This window comes from Chlorocebus sabaeus, chromosome 14 (assembly GCF_047675955.1).
Source record: "Chlorocebus sabaeus isolate Y175 chromosome 14, mChlSab1.0.hap1, whole genome shotgun sequence".
In the NCBI taxonomy this organism is placed as follows: Eukaryota; Metazoa; Chordata; class Mammalia; order Primates; family Cercopithecidae; genus Chlorocebus; species Chlorocebus sabaeus.
This window is the reverse complement of record NC_132917.1, coordinates 87,599,162-87,622,401: the sequence shown is the minus strand read 5'-3', so window position 1 is coordinate 87,622,401 and position 23,240 is coordinate 87,599,162.

The following is a 23,240-nucleotide window of genomic DNA, read 5'->3' as shown; positions in this document are numbered from 1 at the left end:
AGAAGCTTTCTTAAAAACTGCTCTGTGTTCTCTTAATTCATCTCCCAGAGTTACATCTTTCGCTTCAAGAAGCCTTTCGCTAAGGCTGTCGTTGTGGAATTGGCAAACGGATATTTGGAAGCCCGTAGAGGGCTATGGTGGAAAAGTAAATATCTTCCGTTGAAAACTGGAAAGAAGCTTTCTGAGAAACTGCTCTGTGTTCTGTTAATTCATCTCACAGAGTTACATCTTTCCCTTCAAGAAGCCTTTCGCTAAGGCTGTTCTTGTTGAATTGGCAAAGGGATATTTGGAAGCCCATAGAGGGCTATGGTGGAAAAGGAAATATCTTCCGTTCAAAACTGGAAAGAAGCTTTCTGAGAAACTGCTCTGTGTTCTGTTAATTCATCTCACAGAGTTACATCTTTCCCTTCAAGAAGCCTTTCGCTAAGGCTGTTCTTGTGGAATTGGCAAAGGGATATTTGGAAGCCCATAGAGGGCTATGGTGAAAAAGGAAATATCTTCCGTTCAAAACTGGAAAGAAGCTTTCTGAAAAACTGCTCTGTGTTCTCTTAATTCATCTCACAGAGTTACATCTTTCGCTTCAAGAAGCCTTTCGCTAAGGCTGTCGTTGTGGAATTGGCAAACGGATATTTGGAAGCCCGTAGAGGGCTATGGTGGAAAAGTAAATATCTTCCGTTCAAAACTGGAAAGAAGCTTTCTGAGAAACTGCTCTGTGTTCTGTTAATTCATCTCACAGAGTTACATCTTTCCCTTCAAGCAGCCTTTCGCTAAGGCTGTTCTTGTGGAATTGGCAAAGGGATATTTGGAAGCCCATAGAGGGCTATGGTGAAAAAGGAAATATCTTCCGTTCAAAACTGGAAAGAAGCTTTGTGAGAAACTGCTCTGTGTTCTGTTAATTCATCTCACAGAGTTACATCTTTCCCTTCAAGAAGCCTTTCGCTAAGGCTGTTCTTGTGGAATTGGCAAAGGGATATTTGGAAGCCCATAGAGGGCTATGGTGAGAAAGGAAATATCTTCCGTTCAAAACTGGAAATAAGCTTTCTGAGAAACTGCTCTGTGTTCTGTTAATTCACCTCACAGAGTTACATCTTACCCTTCAAAAGCCTTTCGCTAAGGCTGTTCTTGTGGAATTGGAAAAGGGATATTTGGAAGCCCATAGAGGGCTATGGTGAGAAAGAAAATATCTTCCGTTCAAAACTGGAAAGAAGCTTTCAGAGAAACTGCTCTGTGTTCTGTTAATTCATCTCACAGAGTTACATCTTTTCCTTCAAGAAGCCTTTCGCTAAGGCTGTTCTAGTGGAATTGGCAAAGGGATATTGGAAAGCCCATAGAGGGCTATGGTGAAAAAGGAAACATCTTCAATTCAAAACTGGAAAGAAGCTTTCTGAGAAACGGCTCTGTGTTCTTTTAATTCATCTCACAGAGTTACATGTTTCCCTTCAAGAAGCCTTTCTCTAAGGCTGTTCTTGTGTATTTGGCCAAGGGATATTTGGAAGCCCATAGAGGGCTACGGTGAAAAAGGAAATATCTTCCGTTCAAAACAGGAAAGAAGCTTTCTGAGAAACTGCTCTGTGTTCTGTTTATTCATCTCAGAGTTACATCTTTCCCTTCAAGAAGCCTTTCGCTAAGGCTGTTCTTGTGGAATTGGCAAAGGGATTTTTGGAAGCCCTTAGAGGGCTATGGTGAAAAAGGAAATATCTTCCGTTCAAAACTGGGAAGAAGCTTTCTGAGAAACTGCTCTGTGTTCTGTTAGTTCATCTCACAGAGTTACATCTTTCCCTTCAAGAAGCCTTTCGCTAAGGCTCTTCTTGTGGAATTTTCAAAGAGATATTCGGAAGCCCATAGAGGGCTATGGTGAAAAAGGAAATATCTTCCGTTGAAAACTGGAAAGAAGCTTTCTGAGAAACTGCTCTGTGTTCTGTTAATTCATCCCACAGAGTTACATCTTTCCTATCAAGAAGCCTTTCACTAAGGCTGTTCTTGTGGAATTGGCAAAGAGATATTTGGAAGCCCATAGAGGGCTATGGTGAAAAAGGAAATATCTTCCGTTGAAAACTGGAAAGAAGCTTTCTGAGAAACTGCTCTGTGTTCTGTTAATTCATCTCACAGTGTTACATCTTTCCCTTCAAGAAGCCTTTCGCTAAGGCTGTTCTTGTGGAATTGGCAAAGGGATATTTGGAAGCCCATGGAGGGCTATGGTGAAAAAGGAAGTATCTTCCGTTCAAAAATGGAAAGAAGCTTTCTGAGAAACTGCTTTGTGTTCTGTTAATTCATCTCACAGAGTTACATCTTTCCCTTCAAGAAGCCTTTCGCTAAGGCTGCTCTTGTGGAATTGGCCAAGGGATATTTGGAAGCCCATAGAGGGCTATGGTGAAAAAGGAAATATCTTCCGTTCAAAACTGGAAAGAAGCGTTCTGAGAAACTGCTCTGTGTTCTGTTAATTCATCTCACAGGGTTACATCTTTCCCTTCAAGAATCTTTAAGCCAATAATTTCCGTTCATAACTGGAAAGAAGCTTTCTGAGAAACTGCTCTGTGTTCTGTTAATTCATCTCACAGAGTTACATCTTTCCCTTCAAGAAGCCTTTCGCTAAGGCTCTTCTTGTGGAATTGGCAAAGGGATATATGGAAGCCCATAAAGGGCTATGGTAAAAAACGAAATATCTTCCGTTCAAAACTGGAAAGAAGCTTTCTGACAAACTGCTCTGTGTTCTGTTAATTCATCTCACAGGGTTACATCTTTCCCTTCAAGAAGCCTTTCGTTAAGGCTGTTCTTGTGGAATTGGCAAAGGGATATTTGAAGCCCATTGAAGGCTACGGTGAAAAAGGAAGTATCTTCCGTTCAAAACTGGAAAGAAGCTTTCTGAGAAACTGCTCTGTGTTCTGTTAATTCATCTCACAGAGTTACATTTTCCTTCAAGAAGCCTTTCGCTAAGGCTGTTCTTGTGGAATTGTGAAAGGGATATTTGGAAGCCCATAGAGGGCTATGGTGAAAAAGGAAATAACTTCCGTTCAAAACTGGAAAGAAGCTTTCTGAGAAACTGCTCTGTGTTCTGTTAATTCATCTCACAGAGTTACATCTTTCCCTTCAAGAAGCTTTAAGCAAATATCTTCCGTTCATAACTGGAAAGAAGCTTTCTGAGAAACTGCTCTGTGTTCTGTTAATTCATCTCACAGACTTACATCTCTCCCTTCAAGAAGCCTTTCGCTAAGGCTGTCGTTGTGGAATTGGCAAACGGATATTTGGAAGCCCGTAGAGGGCTATGGTGGAAAAGTAAATATCTTCCGTTCAAAACTGGAAAGAAGCTTTCTGAGAAACTGCTCTGTGTTCTGTTAATTCATCTCACAGAGTTACATCTTTCCCTTCAAGAAGCCTTTCGCTAAGGCTGTTCTTGTTGAATTGGCAAAGGGATATTTGGAAGCCCATAGAGGGCTATGGTGGAAAAGGAAATATCTTCCGTTCAAAACTGGAAAGAAGCTTTCTGAGAAACTGCTCTGTGTTCTGTTAATTCATCTCACAGAGTTACATCTTTCCCTTCAAGAAGCCTTTCGCTAAGGCTGTTCTTGTGGATTTGGCAAAGGGATATTTGGAAGCCCATAGAGGGCTATGGTGAAAAAGGAAATATCTTCCGTTCAAAACTGGAAAGAAGCTTTGTGAGAAACTGCTCTGTGTTCTGTTAATTCATCTCACAGAGTTACATCTTTCCCTTCAAGAAGCCTTTCGCTAAGGCTGTTCTTGTGGAATTGGCAAAGGGATATTTGGAAGCCCATAGAGGGCTATGGTGAGAAAGGAAATATCTTCCGTTCAAAACTGGAAATAAGCATTCTGAGAAACTGCTCTGTGTTCTGTTAATTCACCTCACAGAGTTACATCTTTCCCTTCAAAAGCCTTTCGCTAAGGCTGTTCTTGTGGAATTGGAAAAGGGATATTTGGAAGCCCATAGAGGGCTATGGTGAGAAAGAAAATATCTTCCGTTCAAAACTGGAAAGAAGCTTTCTGAGAAACTGCTCTGTGTTCTGTTAATTCATCTCACAGAGTTACATCTTTCCCTTCAAGAAGCCTTTCCCTAAGGCTGTTCTTTTGGAATTGGCAAAGGGATATTTGGAAGCCCATAGAGGGCTATGGTGAAAAAGGAAATATCTTCCGTTCAAAACTGGAAAGAAGCTTTCTGAAAAACTGCTCTGTGTTCTCTTAATTCATCTCACAGAGTTACATCTTTCGCTTCAAGAAGCCTTTCGCTAAGGCTGTCGTTGTGGAATTGGCAAACGGATATTTGGAAGCCCGTAGAGGGCTATGGTGGAAAAGTAAATATCTTCCGTTCAAAACTGGAAAGAAGCTTTCTGAGAAACTGCTCTGTGTTCTGTTAATTCATCTCACAGAGTTACATCTTTCCCTTCAAGAAGCCTTTCGCTAAGGCTGTTCTTGTGGAATTGGCAAAGGGATATTTGGAAGCCCATAGAGGGCTATGGTGAAAAAGGAAATATCTTCCGTTCAAAACTGGAAAGAAGCTTTGTGAGAAACTGCTCTGTGTTCTGTTAATTCATCTCACAGAGTTACATCTTTCCCTTCAAGAAGCCTTTCGCTAAGGCTGTTGTTGTGGAATTGGCAAAGGGATATTTGGAAGCCCATAGAGGGCTATGGTGAGAAAGGAAATATCTTCCGTTCAAAACTGGAAATAAGCTTTCTGAGAAACTGCTCTGTGTTCTGTTAATTCACCTCACAGAGTTACATCTTTCCCTTCAAAAGCCTTTCGCTAAGGCTGTTCTTGTGGAATTGGAAAAGGGATATTTGGAAGCCCATGGAGGGCTATGGTGAAAAAGGAAGTATCTTCCGTTCAAAACTGGAAAGAAGCTTTCGGAGAAACTGCTTTGTGTTCTGTTAATTCATCTCACAGAGTTACATCTTTCCCTTCAAGAAGCCTTTCGCTAAGGGTGTTCTTGTGGAATTGGCCAAGGGATATTTGGAAGCCCATAGAGGGCTATGGTGAAAAAGGAAATATCTTCCGTTCAAAACTGGAAAGAAGCTTTCTGAGAAACTGCTCTGTGTTCTGTTAATTCATCTCACAGAGTTACATCTTTCCCTTCAAGAAGCTTTAAGCAAATATCTTCCGTTCATAACTGGAAAGAAGCTTTCTGAGAAACTGCTCTGTGTTCTGTTAATTCATCTGACAGAGTTACATCTTTCCCTTCAAGAAGCCTTTCGCTAAGGCTGTCGTTGTGAAACTGGCAAACGGATATTTGAAAGACCCTAGAGGGCTATGGTGGAAAAGGAAATATCTACCTTTCCAAACTGGAAAGAAGCTTTCTGAGAAACTGCTCTGTGTTCTGTTAATTCATCCCACAGAGTTACATCTTTCCCTTCAAGAAGCCTTTCGCTAAGGCTGTTCTTGTGAAATTGGCAAAGGGATATTTGGAAGCCCATAGAGGGCTTTGGTGAAAAAGCAAATATCTTCCGTTCAAAACTGGAAAGAAGCTTTCTGAGAAACTGCTCTGTGTGCTGTTAATTCATCTCACAGAGTTACATCTTTCCCTTCAAGAAGCCTTTCGCTAAAGCTGTTCTTGTGGAATTGGAAAACTGATATTTGGAAGCCCATAGAGGGCTATGGTGAAAAAGGAAATATCTTCCGTTCAAAACTGGAAAGAAGCTTTCTGAGAACCTGCTCTGTGTTCTGTTAATTCATCTCACAGAGTTACATCTTTCCCTTGAGGAAACCTTTCGCTAAGGCTTTTCTTGTGGAATTGGCAAAGAGATATTTGGAAGCCCATAGAGGGCTATGGTGAAAAAGGAAATATCTTCCGTTCAAAACTGGAAAGAAGCTTTCTGAGAAACTGCTCTGTGTTCTGTTAATTTATCTCACAGTGTTACATCTTTCCCTTCAAGAAGCCTTTCGCTAAGGCTGTTCTTGTGGAATTGGCAAAGTGATATTTGGAAGCCCATAGAGGGCTATGTTGAAAAATTAAGTATCTTCCGTTCAAAACTGGAAAGAAGCTTTCTGTGAAACTGCTCTGTGTTCTGTTAATTCATCTCACAGCGTTACATGTTTCCCTTCAAGAAGCTTTACGCTAACGCTGTTCTTGTGGAATTGGAAAAGTGATATTTGGAAGCCCATAGAGGGCTCTGGTGAGAAAGGAAATATCTTCCGTTCAAAACTGGAAAGAAGCTTTCTGAAAAACTGCTCTGTGTTCTTTTAATTCTTCTCACAGAGTTACATCTTTCCTCTCAATAAGCCTTTGCTAAGGCTGTCGCTGTGGAATTGGCAAACTGATATTTGGAAGCACATAGAGGACTATGGTGAAAAAGGAAATATCTTCCGTTCAAAACTGGAAAGAAGCTTTCTGAGAAACTGCTCTGTGTTCTGTTAATTCATCTCACAGAGTTACATCTTTCCCTTCAAGAAGCCTTTCGCTAAGTCTGTTCTTGTATAATTGGCAAAGAGATATTTGGAAGTCCATAGAGGTCTCTGGTGAAAAAGGAAATATCTTCCGTTTAAAACTGGAAAGAAGCTTTCTGAGAAACTGCTTTGTGTTCTCTTAATTCATCTCACAGAGTTACATCTTTCCCTTCAATAAGCCTTTCGCTAATGCTGTTATTGTGGAATTGGCAAAGGGATATTTGGAAGCCCATAGAGGGATGTGGTGAAAAAGGAAGTATCTTCCGCTCAAAACTGGAAAGAAGCTTTGTGAGAAACTGCTCTGTGTTCTGTTAATTCATCTCACAGAGTTACATCTTTCCCTTCAAGAAGCCTTTCGCTAAGGCTGTTCTTGTGGAATTGGCAAAGGGATATTTGGAAGCCCATAGAGGGCTATGGTGAGAAAGGAAATATCTTCCGTTCAAAACTGGAAATAAGCTTTCTGAGAAACTGCTCTGTGTTCTGTTAATTCACCTCACAGAGTTACATCTTTCCCTTCAAAAGCCTTTCGCTAAGGCTGTTCTTGTGGAATTGGCAAAGGGATATTTGGAAGCCCATGGAGGGCTATGGTGAAAAAGGAAGTATCTTCCGTTCAAAAATGGAAAGAAGCTTTCTGAGAAACTGCTTTGTGTTCTGTTAATTCATCTCACAGAGTTACATCTTTCCCTTCAAGAAGCCTTTCGCTAAGGCTGCTCTTGTGGAATTGGCCAAGGGATATTTGGAAGCCCATAGAGGGCTATGGTGAAAAAGGAAATATCTTCCGTTCAAAACTGGAAAGAAGCGTTCTGAGAAACTGCTCTGTGTTCTGTTAATTCATCTCACAGGGTTACATCTTTCCCTTCAAGAATCTTTAAGCCAATAATTTCCGTTCATAACTGGAAAGAAGCTTTCTGAGAAACTGCTCTGTGTTCTGTTAATTCATCTCACAGAGTTACATCTTTCCCTTCAAGAAGCCTTTCGCTAAGGCTCTTCTTGTGGAATTGGCAAAGGGATATATGGAAGCCCATAAAGGGCTATGGTAAAAAACGAAATATCTTCCGTTCAAAACTGGAAAGAAGCTTTCTGACAAACTGCTCTGTGTTCTGTTAATTCATCTCACAGGGTTACATCTTTCCCTTCAAGAAGCCTTTCGTTAAGGCTGTTCTTGTGGAATTGGCAAAGGGATATTTGAAGCCCATTGAAGGCTACGGTGAAAAAGGAAGTATCTTCCGTTCAAAACTGGAAAGAAGCTTTCTGAGAAACTGCTCTGTGTTCTGTTAATTCATCTCACAGAGTTACATTTTCCTTCAAGAAGCCTTTCGCTAAGGCTGTTCTTGTGGAATTGTGAAAGGGATATTTGGAAGCCCATAGAGGGCTATGGTGAAAAAGGAAATAACTTCCGTTCAAAACTGGAAAGAAGCTTTCTGAGAAACTGCTCTGTGTTCTGTTAATTCATCTCACAGAGTTACATCTTTCCCTTCAAGAAGCTTTAAGCAAATATCTTCCGTTCATAACTGGAAAGAAGCTTTCTGAGAAACTGCTCTGTGTTCTGTTAATTCATCTCACAGACTTACATCTCTCCCTTCAAGAAGCCTTTCGCTAAGGCTGTCGTTGTGGAATTGGCAAACGGATATTTGGAAGCCCCTAGAGGGCTATGATGGAAAAGGAAATACCTTCCGTTCAAAACTGCAAAGAAGCTTTCTGAGAAACTGCTCTGTGTTCTGTTAATTCATCTCACAGAGTTACATCTTTCCCTTCAAGAAGCCTTTCGCTAAGGGTGTTCTTGTGGAATTGGCCAAGGGATATTTGGAAGCCCATAGAGGGCTATGGTGAAAAAGGAAATATCTTCCGTTCAAAACTGGAAAGAAGCTTTCTGAGAAACTGCTCTGTGTTCTGTTAATTCATCTCACAGAGTTACATCTTTCCCTTCAAGAAGCTTTAAGCAAATATCTTCCGTTCATAACTGGAAAGAAGCTTTCTGAGAAACTGCTCTGTGTTCTGTTAATTCATCTGACAGAGTTACATCTTTCCCTTCAAGAAGCCTTTCGCTAAGGCTGTCGTTGTGAAACTGGCAAACGGATATTTGAAAGACCCTAGAGGGCTATGGTGGAAAAGGAAATATCTACCTTTCCAAACTGGAAAGAAGCTTTCTGAGAAACTGCTCTGTGTTCTGTTAATTCATCCCACAGAGTTACATCTTTCCCTTCAAGAAGCCTTTCGCTAAGGCTGTTCTTGTGAAATTGGCAAAGGGATATTTGGAAGCCCATAGAGGGCTTTGGTGAAAAAGCAAATATCTTCCGTTCAAAACTGGAAAGAAGCTTTCTGAGAAACTGCTCTGTGTGCTGTTAATTCATCTCACAGAGTTACATCTTTCCCTTCAAGAAGCCTTTCGCTAAAGCTGTTCTTGTGGAATTGGAAAACTGATATTTGGAAGCCCATAGAGGGCTATGGTGAAAAAGGAAATATCTTCCGTTCAAAACTGGAAAGAAGCTTTCTGAGAACCTGCTCTGTGTTCTGTTAATTCATCTCACAGAGTTACATCTTTCCCTTGAGGAAACCTTTCGCTAAGGCTTTTCTTGTGGAATTGGCAAAGAGATATTTGGAAGCCCATAGAGGGCTATGGTGAAAAAGGAAATATCTTCCGTTCAAAACTGGAAAGAAGCTTTCTGAGAAAGTGCTCTGTGTTCTGTTAATTTATCTCACAGTGTTACATCTTTCCCTTCAAGAAGCCTTTCGCTAAGGCTGTTCTTGTGGAATTGGCAAAGTGATATTTGGAAGCCCATAGAGGGCTATGTTGAAAAATTAAGTATCTTCCGTTCAAAACTGGAAAGAAGCTTTCTGTGAAACTGCTCTGTGTTCTGTTAATTCATCTCACAGCGTTACATGTTTCCCTTCAAGAAGCTTTACGCTAACGCTGTTCTTGTGGAATTGGAAAAGTGATATTTGGAAGCCCATAGAGGGCTCTGTTGAGAAAGGAAATATCTTCCGTTCAAAACTGGAAAGAAGCTTTCTGAAAAACTGCTCTGTGTTCTTTTAATTCTTCTCACAGAGTTACATCTTTCCTCTCAATAAGCCTTTGCTAAGGCTGTCGCTGTGGAATTGGCAAACTGATATTTGGAAGCACATAGAGGACTATGGTGAAAAAGGAAATATCTTCCGTTCAAAACTGGAAAGAAGCTTTCTGAGAAACTGCTCTGTGTTCTGTTAATTCATCTCACAGAGTTACATCTTTCCCTTCAAGAAGCCTTTCGCTAAGTCTGTTCTTGTATAATTGGCAAAGAGATATTTGGAAGTCCATAGAGGTCTCTGGTGAAAAAGGAAATATCTTCCGTTCAAAACTGGAAAGAAGCTTTCTGAGAAACTGCTTTGTGTTCTCTTAATTCATCTCACAGAGTTACATCTTTCCCTTCAATAAGCCTTTCGCTAATGCTGTTATTGTGGAATTGGCAAAGGGATATTTGGAAGCCCATAGAGGGATGTGGTGAAAAAGGAAGTATCTTCCGCTCAAAACTGGAAAGAAGCTTTCTGAGAAACTGCTCTGTGTTCTGTTAATTCATCTCACAGAGTTACATCTTTCCCTTCAAGAAGCCTTTCGTTAAGGCTGTTCTTTTGGAATTGGCAAAGGGATATTTGGAAGCCCATAGAGGGCTATGGTGAAAAAGGAAATATCTTCCGTTCAAAACTGGAAAGAAGCTTTCTTAAAAACTGCTCTGTGTTCTCTTAATTCATCTCCCAGAGTTACATCTTTCGCTTCAAGAAGCCTTTCGCTAAGGCTGTCGTTGTGGAATTGGCAAACGGATATTTGGAAGCCCGTAGAGGGCTATGGTGGAAAAGTAAATATCTTCCGTTGAAAACTGGAAAGAAGCTTTCTGAGAAACTGCTCTGTGTTCTGTTAATTCATCTCACAGAGTTACATCTTTCCCTTCAAGAAGCCTTTCGCTAAGGCTGTTCTTGTTGAATTGGCAAAGGGATATTTGGAAGCCCATAGAGGGCTATGGTGGAAAAGGAAATATCTTCCGTTCAAAACTGGAAAGAAGCTTTCTGAGAAACTGCTCTGTGTTCTGTTAATTCATCTCACAGAGTTACATCTTTCCCTTCAAGAAGCCTTTCGCTAAGGCTGTTCTTGTGGAATTGGCAAAGGGATATTTGGAAGCCCATAGAGGGCTATGGTGAAAAAGGAAATATCTTCCGTTCAAAACTGGAAAGAAGCTTTCTGAAAAACTGCTCTGTGTTCTCTTAATTCATCTCACAGAGTTACATCTTTCGCTTCAAGAAGCCTTTCGCTAAGGCTGTCGTTGTGGAATTGGCAAACGGATATTTGGAAGCCCGTAGAGGGCTATGGTGGAAAAGTAAATATCTTCCGTTCAAAACTGGAAAGAAGCTTTCTGAGAAACTGCTCTGTGTTCTGTTAATTCATCTCACAGAGTTACATCTTTCCCTTCAAGCAGCCTTTCGCTAAGGCTGTTCTTGTGGAATTGGCAAAGGGATATTTGGAAGCCCATAGAGGGCTATGGTGAAAAAGGAAATATCTTCCGTTCAAAACTGGAAAGAAGCTTTGTGAGAAACTGCTCTGTGTTCTGTTAATTCATCTCACAGAGTTACATCTTTCCCTTCAAGAAGCCTTTCGCTAAGGCTGTTCTTGTGGAATTGGCAAAGGGATATTTGGAAGCCCATAGAGGGCTATGGTGAGAAAGGAAATATCTTCCGTTCAAAACTGGAAATAAGCTTTCTGAGAAACTGCTCTGTGTTCTGTTAATTCACCTCACAGAGTTACATCTTACCCTTCAAAAGCCTTTCGCTAAGGCTGTTCTTGTGGAATTGGAAAAGGGATATTTGGAAGCCCATAGAGGGCTATGGTGAGAAAGAAAATATCTTCCGTTCAAAACTGGAAAGAAGCTTTCAGAGAAACTGCTCTGTGTTCTGTTAATTCATCTCACAGAGTTACATCTTTTCCTTCAAGAAGCCTTTCGCTAAGGCTGTTCTAGTGGAATTGGCAAAGGGATATTGGAAAGCCCATAGAGGGCTATGGTGAAAAAGGAAACATCTTCAATTCAAAACTGGAAAGAAGCTTTCTGAGAAACGGCTCTGTGTTCTTTTAATTCATCTCACAGAGTTACATGTTTCCCTTCAAGAAGCCTTTCTCTAAGGCTGTTCTTGTGTATTTGGCCAAGGGATATTTGGAAGCCCATAGAGGGCTACGGTGAAAAAGGAAATATCTTCCGTTCAAAACAGGAAAGAAGCTTTCTGAGAAACTGCTCTGTGTTCTGTTTATTCATCTCAGAGTTACATCTTTCCCTTCAAGAAGCCTTTCGCTAAGGCTGTTCTTGTGGAATTGGCAAAGGGATTTTTGGAAGCCCTTAGAGGGCTATGGTGAAAAAGGAAATATCTTCCGTTCAAAACTGGGAAGAAGCTTTCTGAGAAACTGCTCTGTGTTCTGTTAGTTCATCTCACAGAGTTACATCTTTCCCTTCAAGAAGCCTTTCGCTAAGGCTCTTCTTGTGGAATTTTCAAAGAGATATTCGGAAGCCCATAGAGGGCTATGGTGAAAAAGGAAATATCTTCCGTTGAAAACTGGAAAGAAGCTTTCTGAGAAACTGCTCTGTGTTCTGTTAATTCATCCCACAGAGTTACATCTTTCCTATCAAGAAGCCTTTCACTAAGGCTGTTCTTGTGGAATTGGCAAAGAGATATTTGGAAGCCCATAGAGGGCTATGGTGAAAAAGGAAATATCTTCCGTTGAAAACTGGAAAGAAGCTTTCTGAGAAACTGCTCTGTGTTCTGTTAATTCATCTCACAGTGTTACATCTTTCCCTTCAAGAAGCCTTTCGCTAAGGCTGTTCTTGTGGAATTGGCAAAGGGATATTTGGAAGCCCATGGAGGGCTATGGTGAAAAAGGAAGTATCTTCCGTTCAAAAATGGAAAGAAGCTTTCTGAGAAACTGCTTTGTGTTCTGTTAATTCATCTCACAGAGTTACATCTTTCCCTTCAAGAAGCCTTTCGCTAAGGCTGCTCTTGTGGAATTGGCCAAGGGATATTTGGAAGCCCATAGAGGGCTATGGTGAAAAAGGAAATATCTTCCGTTCAAAACTGGAAAGAAGCGTTCTGAGAAACTGCTCTGTGTTCTGTTAATTCATCTCACAGGGTTACATCTTTCCCTTCAAGAATCTTTAAGCCAATAATTTCCGTTCATAACTGGAAAGAAGCTTTCTGAGAAACTGCTCTGTGTTCTGTTAATTCATCTCACAGAGTTACATCTTTCCCTTCAAGAAGCCTTTCGCTAAGGCTCTTCTTGTGGAATTGGCAAAGGGATATATGGAAGCCCATAAAGGGCTATGGTAAAAAACGAAATATCTTCCGTTCAAAACTGGAAAGAAGCTTTCTGACAAACTGCTCTGTGTTCTGTTAATTCATCTCACAGGGTTACATCTTTCCCTTCAAGAAGCCTTTCGTTAAGGCTGTTCTTGTGGAATTGGCAAAGGGATATTTGAAGCCCATTGAAGGCTACGGTGAAAAAGGAAGTATCTTCCGTTCAAAACTGGAAAGAAGCTTTCTGAGAAACTGCTCTGTGTTCTGTTAATTCATCTCACAGAGTTACATTTTCCTTCAAGAAGCCTTTCGCTAAGGCTGTTCTTGTGGAATTGTGAAAGGGATATTTGGAAGCCCATAGAGGGCTATGGTGAAAAAGGAAATAACTTCCGTTCAAAACTGGAAAGAAGCTTTCTGAGAAACTGCTCTGTGTTCTGTTAATTCATCTCACAGAGTTACATCTTTCCCTTCAAGAAGCTTTAAGCAAATATCTTCCGTTCATAACTGGAAAGAAGCTTTCTGAGAAACTGCTCTGTGTTCTGTTAATTCATCTCACAGACTTACATCTCTCCCTTCAAGAAGCCTTTCGCTAAGGCTGTCGTTGTGGAATTGGCAAACGGATATTTGGAAGCCCGTAGAGGGCTATGGTGGAAAAGTAAATATCTTCCGTTCAAAACTGGAAAGAAGCTTTCTGAGAAACTGCTCTGTGTTCTGTTAATTCATCTCACAGAGTTACATCTTTCCCTTCAAGAAGCCTTTCGCTAAGGCTGTTCTTGTTGAATTGGCAAAGGGATATTTGGAAGCCCATAGAGGGCTATGGTGGAAAAGGAAATATCTTCCGTTCAAAACTGGAAAGAAGCTTTCTGAGAAACTGCTCTGTGTTCTGTTAATTCATCTCACAGAGTTACATCTTTCCCTTCAAGAAGCCTTTCGCTAAGGCTGTTCTTGTGGATTTGGCAAAGGGATATTTGGAAGCCCATAGAGGGCTATGGTGAAAAAGGAAATATCTTCCGTTCAAAACTGGAAAGAAGCTTTGTGAGAAACTGCTCTGTGTTCTGTTAATTCATCTCACAGAGTTACATCTTTCCCTTCAAGAAGCCTTTCGCTAAGGCTGTTCTTGTGGAATTGGCAAAGGGATATTTGGAAGCCCATAGAGGGCTATGGTGAGAAAGGAAATATCTTCCGTTCAAAACTGGAAATAAGCATTCTGAGAAACTGCTCTGTGTTCTGTTAATTCACCTCACAGAGTTACATCTTTCCCTTCAAAAGCCTTTCGCTAAGGCTGTTCTTGTGGAATTGGAAAAGGGATATTTGGAAGCCCATAGAGGGCTATGGTGAGAAAGAAAATATCTTCCGTTCAAAACTGGAAAGAAGCTTTCAGAGAAACTGCTCTGTGTTCTGTTAATTCATCTCACAGAGTTACATCTTTTCCTTCAAGAAGCCTTTCGCTAAGGCTGTTCTAGTGGAATTGGCAAAGGGATATTGGAAAGCCCATAGAGGGCTATGGTGAAAAAGGAAACATCTTCAGTTCAAAACTGGAAAGAAGGTTTCTGAGAAACGGCTCTGTGTTCTTTTAATTCATCTCACAGAGTTACATGTTTCCCTTCAAGAAGCCTTTCTCTAAGGCTGTTCTTGTGTATTTGGCCAAGGGATATTTGGAAGCCCATAGAGGGCTACGGTGAAAAAGGAAATATCTTCCGTTCAAAACAGGAAAGAAGCTTTCTGAGAAACTGCTCTGTGTTCTGTTAATTCATCTCAGAGTTACATCTTTCCCTTCAAGAAGCCTTTCGCTAAGGCTGTTCTTGTGGAATTGGCAAAGGGATTTTTGGAAGCCCTTAGAGGGCTATGGTGAAAAAGGAAATATCTTCCGTTCAAAACTGGGAAGAAGCTTTCTGAGAAACTGCTCTGTGTTCTGTTAGTTCATCTCACAGAGTTACATCTTTCCCTTCAAGAAGCCTTTCGCTAAGGCTCTTCTTGTGGAATTTTCAAAGAGATATTCGGAAGCCCATAGAGGGCTATGGTGAAAAAGGAAATATCTTCCGTTGAAAACTGGAAAGAAGCTTTCTGAGAAACTGCTCTGTGTTCTGTTAATTCATCCCACAGAGTTACATCTTTCCTATCAAGAAGCCTTTCACTAAGGCTGTTCTTGTGGAATTGGCAAAGAGATATTTGGAAGCCCATAGAGGGCTATGGTGAAAAAGGAAATATCTTCCGTTGAAAACTGGAAAGAAGCTTTCTGAGAAACTGCTCTGTGTTCTGTTAATTCATCTCACAGTGTTACATCTTTCCCTTCAAGAAGCCTTTCGCTAAGGCTGTTCTTGTGGAATTGGCAAAGGGATATTTGGAAGCCCATGGAGGGCTATGGTGAAAAAGGAAGTATCTTCCGTTCAAAAATGGAAAGAAGCTTTCTGAGAAACTGCTTTGTGTTCTGTTAATTCATCTCACAGAGTTACATCTTTCCCTTCAAGAAGCCTTTCGCTAAGGCTGCTCTTGTGGAATTGGCCAAGGGATATTTGGAAGCCCATAGAGGGCTATGGTGAAAAAGGAAATATCTTCCGTTCAAAACTGGAAAGAAGCGTTCTGAGAAACTGCTCTGTGTTCTGTTAATTCATCTCACAGGGTTACATCTTTCCCTTCAAGAATCTTTAAGCCAATAATTTCCGTTCATAACTGGAAAGAAGCTTTCTGAGAAACTGCTCTGTGTTCTGTTAATTCATCTCACAGAGTTACATCTTTCCCTTCAAGAAGCCTTTCGCTAAGGCTCTTCTTGTGGAATTGGCAAAGGGATATATGGAAGCCCATAAAGGGCTATGGTAAAAAACGAAATATCTTCCGTTCAAAACTGGAAAGAAGCTTTCTGACAAACTGCTCTGTGTTCTGTTAATTCATCTCACAGGGTTACATCTTTCCCTTCAAGAAGCCTTTCGTTAAGGCTGTTCTTGTGGAATTGGCAAAGGGATATTTGAAGCCCATTGAAGGCTACGGTGAAAAAGGAAGTATCTTCCGTTCAAAACTGGAAAGAAGCTTTCTGAGAAACTGCTCTGTGTTCTGTTAATTCATCTCACAGAGTTACATTTTCCTTCAAGAAGCCTTTCGCTAAGGCTGTTCTTGTGGAATTGTGAAAGGGATATTTGGAAGCCCATAGAGGGCTATGGTGAAAAAGGAAATAACTTCCGTTCAAAACTGGAAAGAAGCTTTCTGAGAAACTGCTCTGTGTTCTGTTAATTCATCTCACAGAGTTACATCTTTCCCTTCAAGAAGCTTTAAGCAAATATCTTCCGTTCATAACTGGAAAGAAGCTTTCTGAGAAACTGCTCTGTGTTCTGTTAATTCATCTCACAGACTTACATCTCTCCCTTCAAGAAGCCTTTCGCTAAGGCTGTCGTTGTGGAATTGGCAAACGGATATTTGGAAGCCCCTAGAGGGCTATGATGGAAAAGGAAATACCTTCCGTTCAAAACTGCAAAGAAGCTTTCTGAGAAACTGCTCTGTGTTCTGTTAATTCATCTCACAGAGTTACATCTTTCCCTTCAAGAAGCCTTTCGCTAAGGCTGTTCTTGTGGAATTGGCAAAGGGATATTTGGAAGCCCATAGAGGGCTATGGTGGAAAAGGAAATATCTTCCGTTCAAAACTGGAAAGAAGCTTTCTGAGAAACTGCTCTGTGTTCTGTTAATTCATCTCACAGAGTTACATCTTTCCCTTCAAGAAGCCTTTCGCTAAGGCTGTTCTTTTGGAATTGGCAAAGGGATATTTGGAAGCCCATAGAGGGCTATGGTGAAAAAGGAAATATCTTCCGTTCAAAACTGGAAAGAAGCTTTCTGAAAAACTGCTCTGTGTTCTCTTAATTCATCTCACAGAGTTACATCTTTCGCTTCAAGAAGCCTTTCGCTAAGGCTGTCGTTGTGGAATTGGCAAACGGATATTTGGAAGCCCGTAGAGGGCTATGGTGGAAAAGTAAATATCTTCCGTTCAAAACTGGAAAGAAGCTTTCTGAGAAACTGCTCTGTGTTCTGTTAATTCATCTCACAGAGTTACATCTTTCCCTTCAAGAAGCCTTTCGCTAAGGCTGTTCTTGTGGAATTGGCAAAGGGATATTTGGAAGCCCATAGAGGGCTATGGTGAAAAAGGAAATATCTTCCGTTCAAAACTGGAAAGAAGCTTTGTGAGAAACTGCTCTGTGTTCTGTTAATTCATCTCACAGAGTTACATCTTTCCCTTCAAGAAGCCTTTCGCTAAGGCTGTTCTTGTGGAATTGGCAAAGGGATATTTGGAAGCCCATAGAGGGCTATGGTGAGAAAGGAAATATCTTCCGTTCAAAACTGGAAATAAGCTTTCTGAGAAACTACTCTGTGTTCTGTTAATTCACCTCACAGAGTTACATCTTTCCCTTCAAAAGCCTTTCGCTAAGGCTGTTCTTGTGGAATTGGAAAAGGGATATTTGGAAGCCCATGGAGGGCTATGGTGAAAAAGGAAGTATCTTCCGTTCAAAACTGGAAAGAAGCTTTCGGAGAAACTGCTTTGTGTTCTGTTAATTCATCTCACAGAGTTACATCTTTCCCTTCAAGAAGCCTTTCGCTAAGGGTGTTCTTGTGGAATTGGCCAAGGGATATTTGGAAGCCCATAGAGGGCTATGGTGAAAAAGGAAATATCTTCCGTTCAAAACTTGAAAGAAGCTTTGTGAGAAACTGCTCTGTGTTCTGTTAATTCATCTCACAGAGTTACATCTTTCCCTTCAAGAAGCCTTTCGCTAAGGCTGTTCTTGTGGAATTGGCAAAGGGATATTTGGAAGCCCATAGAGGGCTATGGTGAGAAAGGAAATATATTCCGTTCAAAACTGGAAAGAAGCTTTCTGAGAAACTGCTCTGTGTTCTGTTAATTCACCTCACAGAGTTACATCTTTCCCTTCAAAAGCCTTTCGCAAAGGCTGTTCTTGTGGAATTGGCCAAGGGATATTTGGAAGCCCACAGAGGGCTATGGTGAAAAAGTAAACATCTTCCGTTCAAAACTGGAAAGAATCTTTCGGAGAAACTGCTCTGTGTTCTGTTAATTTATCTCACAGAGTTACATCTTTCACTTCAAGAAGCCTTTCGCTAAGGCTGTTCTTGTGGAATTGGCAAAGGGATATTTGGAAGCCCATAGAGGGCTATGGTGAGAAAGGAAATATCTTCCGTTCAAAACTGGAAAGAAGCTTTCTGAGAAACTGCTCTCTGTTCTGTTAATTCATCTCACAGAGTTACATCTTTCCCTTCACGAAGCCTTTCGCTAAGGCTGTTCTTGTGAAATTGGCAAAGGGATATTTGGAAGCCCATAGAGGGCTTTGGTGAAAAAGCAAATATCTTCCGTTCAAAACTGGAAAGAAGCTTTCTGAGAAACTGCTCTGTGTGCTGTTAATTCATCTCACAGAGTTACATCTTTCGCTTCAAGAAGCCTTTCGCTAAAGCTGTCGTTGTGGAATTGGCAAACGGATATTTGGAAGCCCGTAGAGGGCTATGGTGGAAAAGTAAATATCTTCCGTTCAAAACTGGAAAGAAGCTTTCTGAGAAACTGCTCTGTGTTCTGTTAATTCATCTCACAGAGTTACATCTTTCACTTCAAGAAGCCTTTCGCTAAGGCGGTTCTTGTGGAATTGGCAAAGGGATATTTGGAAGCCCATAGAGGGCTATGGTGAAAAAGGAAATATCTTCCGTTCAAAACTGGAAAGAAGCTTTGTGAGAAACTGCTCTGTGTTCTGTTAATTCATCTCACAGAGTTACATCTTTCCCTTCAAGAAGCCTTTCGCTAAGGCTGTTCTTGTGGAATTGGCAAAGGGATATTTGGAAGCCCTTAGAGGGCTATGGTGAGAAAGGAAATATATTCCGTTCAAAACTGGAAAGAAGCTTTCTGAGAAACTGCTCTGTGTTCTGTTAATTCACCTCACAGAGTTACATCTTTCCCTTCAAAAGCCTTTCGCAAAGGCTGTTCTTGTGGAATTGGCAAAGGGATATTTGGAAGCCCTTAGAGGGCTATGGTGAAAAAGGAAATATCTTCCGTTCAAAACTGGAAAGAAGCTTTCTGAGAAACTGCTCTGTGTTCTGTTAATTCATCTCACAGAGTTACATGTTTCCCTTCAACAAGCCTTTCGCTAACGCTCTTCTTGTGGAATTTTCAAAGAGATATTTGGAAGCCCATAGAGGGCTATGTTGAAAAAGGAAATATCTTCCGTTGAAAACTGGAAAGAAGCTTTCTGAGAAACTACTCTGTGTTCTGTTAATTCATCTCACAGAGTTACATCTTTCCTATCAAGAAGCCTTTCACTAAGGCTGTTCTTGTGGAATTGGCAAAGAGATATTTGGAAGCCCATAGAGGGCTATGGTGAAAAAGGAAATATCTTCCGTTCAAAACTGGAAAGAAGCTTTCTGAGAAACTGCTCTGTGTTCTGTTAATTCATCTCACAGAGTTACGTCTTTCCCTTCAAGAAGCTTTAAGCAAATATCTTCCGTTCATAACTGGAAAGAAGCTTTCTGAGAAACTGCTCTGTATTCTGTTAATTCATCTCACAGAGTTACATCTTTCCCTTCAAGAAGCCTTTCGCTAAGGCTGTCGTTGTGGAATTGGCAAACGGATATTTGGAAGCCCCTAGAGGGCTATGATGGAAAAGGAAATACCTTCCGTTCAAAACTGGAAAGAAGCTTTCTGAGAAACTGCTCTGTGTTCTGTTAATTCATCTCACAGAGTTACATCTTTCCCTTCAAGAAGCCTTTCGCTAAGGCTGTTCTTGTGGAATTGGCAAAGTGATATTTGGAAGCCCATAGAGGGCTATGGTGGAAAAGGAAATATCTTCCGTTCAAAACTGGAAAGAAGCTTTCTGAGAAACTGCTCTGTGTTCTGTTAATTCATCTCACAGAGTTACATCTTTCCCTTCAAGAAGCCTTTCGTTAAGGCTGTTCTTTTAGAATTGGCAAAGGGATATTTGGAAGCCCATAGAGGGCTATGGTGAAAAAGGAAATATCTTCCGTTCAAAACTGGAAAGAAGCTTTCTGAAAAACTGCTCTGTTTTCCCTTAATTCATCTCCCAGTGTTACATCTTTCGCTTCAAGAAGCCTTTCGCTAAGGCTGTCGTTGTGGAATTGGCAAACGGATATTTGGAAGCCCGTAGAGGGCTATGGTGGAAAAGTAAATATCTTCCGTTCAAAACTGGAAAGAAGCTTTCTGAGAAACTGCTCTGTGTTCTGTTAATTCATCTCACAGAGTTACATCTTTCCCTTCAAGAAGCCTTTCGCTAAGGCGGTTCTTGTGGAATTGGCAAAGGGATATTTGGAAGCCCTTAGAGGGCTATGGTGAAAAAGGAAATATCTTCCGTTCAAAACTGGAAAGAAGCTTTGTGAGAAACTGCTCCGTGTTCTGTTAATTCATCTCACAGAGTTACATCTTTCCCTTCAAGAAGCCTTTCGCTAAGGCTGTTCTTGTGGAATTGGCAAAGGGATATTTGGAAGCCCATAGAGGGCTATGGTGAGAAAGGAAATATCTTCCGTTCAAAACTGGAAAGAAGCTTTCTGAGAAACTGCTCTGTGTTCTGTTAATTCACCTCACAGAGTTACATCTTTCCCTTCAAAAGCCTTTCGCTAAGGCTGTTCTTGTGGAATTGGAAAAGGGATATTTGGAAGCCCATAGAGGGCTATGGTGAAAAAGTAAACATCTTCCGTTCAAAACTTTAAAGAAGCTTTCTGAGAAACTGCCCTGTGTTCTGTTAATTTATCTCACAGAGTTACATCTTTCACTTCAAGAATCCTTTCGCTAAGGCTGTTCTTGTGGAATTGGCAAAGGGATATTTGGAAGCCCATAGAGGGCTATGGTGAGAAAGGAAATATCTTCCGTTCAAAACTGGAAAGAAGCTTTCTGAGAAACTGCTCTGTGTTCTGTTAGTTCATCTCACACAGTTACATCTTTCCCTTCAAGAAGCCTTTCGCTAAGGCTGTTCTTGTGGAATTGGAAAAGGGATATTTGGAAGCCCATAGAGGGCCACGGTGAAAAAGGAAATATCTTCCGTTCAAAACTGGAAAGAAGCTTTCTGAGAAACTGCTCTGTGATCTGTTAATTCATCTCACAGAGTTACATCTTTCCCTTCAAGAAGCTTTACGCTAAGGCTGTTCTTGTGGAATTGGCAAAGGGATATTTGGAAGCCCATAGAGGGCTATGGTTAAAAAGGAAATATCTTCCGTTCAAAACTGGAAAGAAGCTTTCTGAGAAACTGCTCTGTGTTCTGTTAATTCATCTCACAGAGTTACATTTTCCTTCAAGAAGCCTTTCGCTAAGGCTGTTCTTGTGGAATTGTGAAAGGGATATTTGGAAGCCCATAGAGGGCTATGGTGAAAAAGGAAATAACTTCCGTTCAAAACTGGAAAGAAGCTTTCTGAGAAACTGCTCTGTGTTCTGTTAATTCATCTCACAGAGTTACATCTTTTCCTTCAAGAAGCTTTAAGCAAATATCTTCCGTTCATAACTGGAAAGAAGCTTTCTGAGAAACTGCTCTGTGTTCTGTTAATTCATCTCACAGACTTACATCTCTCCCTTCAAGAAGCCTTTCGCTAAGGCTGTCGTTGTGGAATTGGCAAACGGATATTTGGAAGCCCCTAGAGGGCTATGATGGAAAAGGAAATACCTTCCGTTCAAAACTGCAAAGAAGCTTTCTGAGAAACTGCTCTGTGTTCTGTTAATTCATCTCACAGAGTTACATCTTTTCCTTCAAGAAGCCTTTCGCTAAGGCTTTTCTAGTGGAATTGGCAAAGGGATATTGGAAAGCCCATAGAGGGCTATGGTGAAAAAGGAAACATCTTCAGTTCAAAACTGGAAAGAAGCTTTCTGAGAAACGGCTCTGTGTTCTTTTAATTCATCTCACAGAGTTACATGTTTCCCTTCAAGAAGCCTTTCTCTAAGGCTGTTCTTGTGTATTTGGCCAAGGGATATTTGGAAGCCCATAGAGGGCTATGGTGAAAAAGGAAATATCTTCCGTTCAAAACAGGAAAAAAGCTTTCTGAGAAACTGCTCTGTGTTCTGTTAATTCATCTCAGAGTTACATCTTTCCCTTCAAGAAGCCTTTCGCTAAGGCTGTTCTTGTGGAATTGGCAAAGGGATTTTTGGAAGCCCTTAGAGGGCTATGGTGAAAAAGGAAATATCTTCCGTTCAGAACTGGGAAGAAGCTTTCTGAGAAACTGCTCTGTGTTCTGTTAGTTCACCTCACAGAGTTACATCTTTCCCTTCAAAAGCCTTTCGCTAAGGCTGTTCTTGTGGAATTGGAAAAGGGATATTTGGAAGCCCATAGAGGGCTATGGTGAGAAAGAAAATATCTTCCGTTCAAAACTGGAAATAAGCTTTCTGAGAAACTGCTCTGTGTTCTGTTAATTCACCTCACAGAGTTACATCTTTCCCTTCAAAAGCCTTTCGCTAAGGCTGTTCTTGTGGAATTGGAAAAGGGATATTTGGAAACCCATGGAGGGCTATGGTGAAAAAGGAAGTATCTTCCGTTCAAAACTGGAAAGAAGCTTTCGGAGAAACTGCTTTGTGTTCTGTTAATTCATCTCACAGAGTTACATCTTTCCCTTCAAGAAGCCTTTCGCTAAGGGTGTTCTTGTGGAATTGGCCAAGGGATATTTGGAAGCCCATAGAGGGCTATGGTGAAAAAGGAAATATCTTCCGTTCAAAACTGGAAAGAAGCTTTCTGAGAAACTGCTCTGTGTTCTGTTAATTCATCTCACAGAGTTACATCTTTCCCTTCAAGAAGCTTTAAGCAAATATCTTCCGTTCATAACTGGAAAGAAGCTTTCTGAGAAACTGCTCTGTGTTCTGTTAATTCATCTGACAGAGTTACATCTTTCCCTTCAAGAAGCCTTTCGCTAAGGCTGTCGTTGTGAAACTGGCAAACGGATATTTGAAAGACCCTAGAGGGCTATGGTGGAAAAGGAAATATCTACCTTTCCAAACTGGAAAGAAGCTTTCTGAGAAACTGCTCTGTGTTCTGTTAATTCATCCCACAGAGTTACATCTTTCCCTTCAAGAAGCCTTTCGCTAAGGCTGTTCTTGTGAAATTGGCAAAGGGATATTTGGAAGCCCATAGAGGTCTGTGGTGAAAAAGCAAATATCTTCCGTTCAAAACTGGAAAGAAGCTTTCTGAGAAACTGCTCTGTGTGCTGTTAATTCATCTCACAGAGTTACATCTTTCCCTTCAAGAAGCCTTTCGCTAAAGCTGTTCTTGTGGAATTGGAAAACTGATATTTGGAAGCCCATAGAGGGCTATGGTGAAAAAGGAAATATCTTCCGTTCAAAACTGGAAAGAAGCTTTCTGAGAACCTGCTCTGTGTTCTGTTAATTCATCTCACAGAGTTACATCTTTCCCTTGAGGAAACCTTTCGCTAAGGCTTTTCTTGTGGAATTGGCAAAGAGATATTTGGAAGCCCATAGAGGGCTATGGTGAAAAAGGAAATATCTTCCGTTCAAAACTGGAAAGAAGCTTTCTGAGAAACTGCTCTGTGTTCTGTTAATTTATCTCACAGTGTTACATCTTTCCCTTCA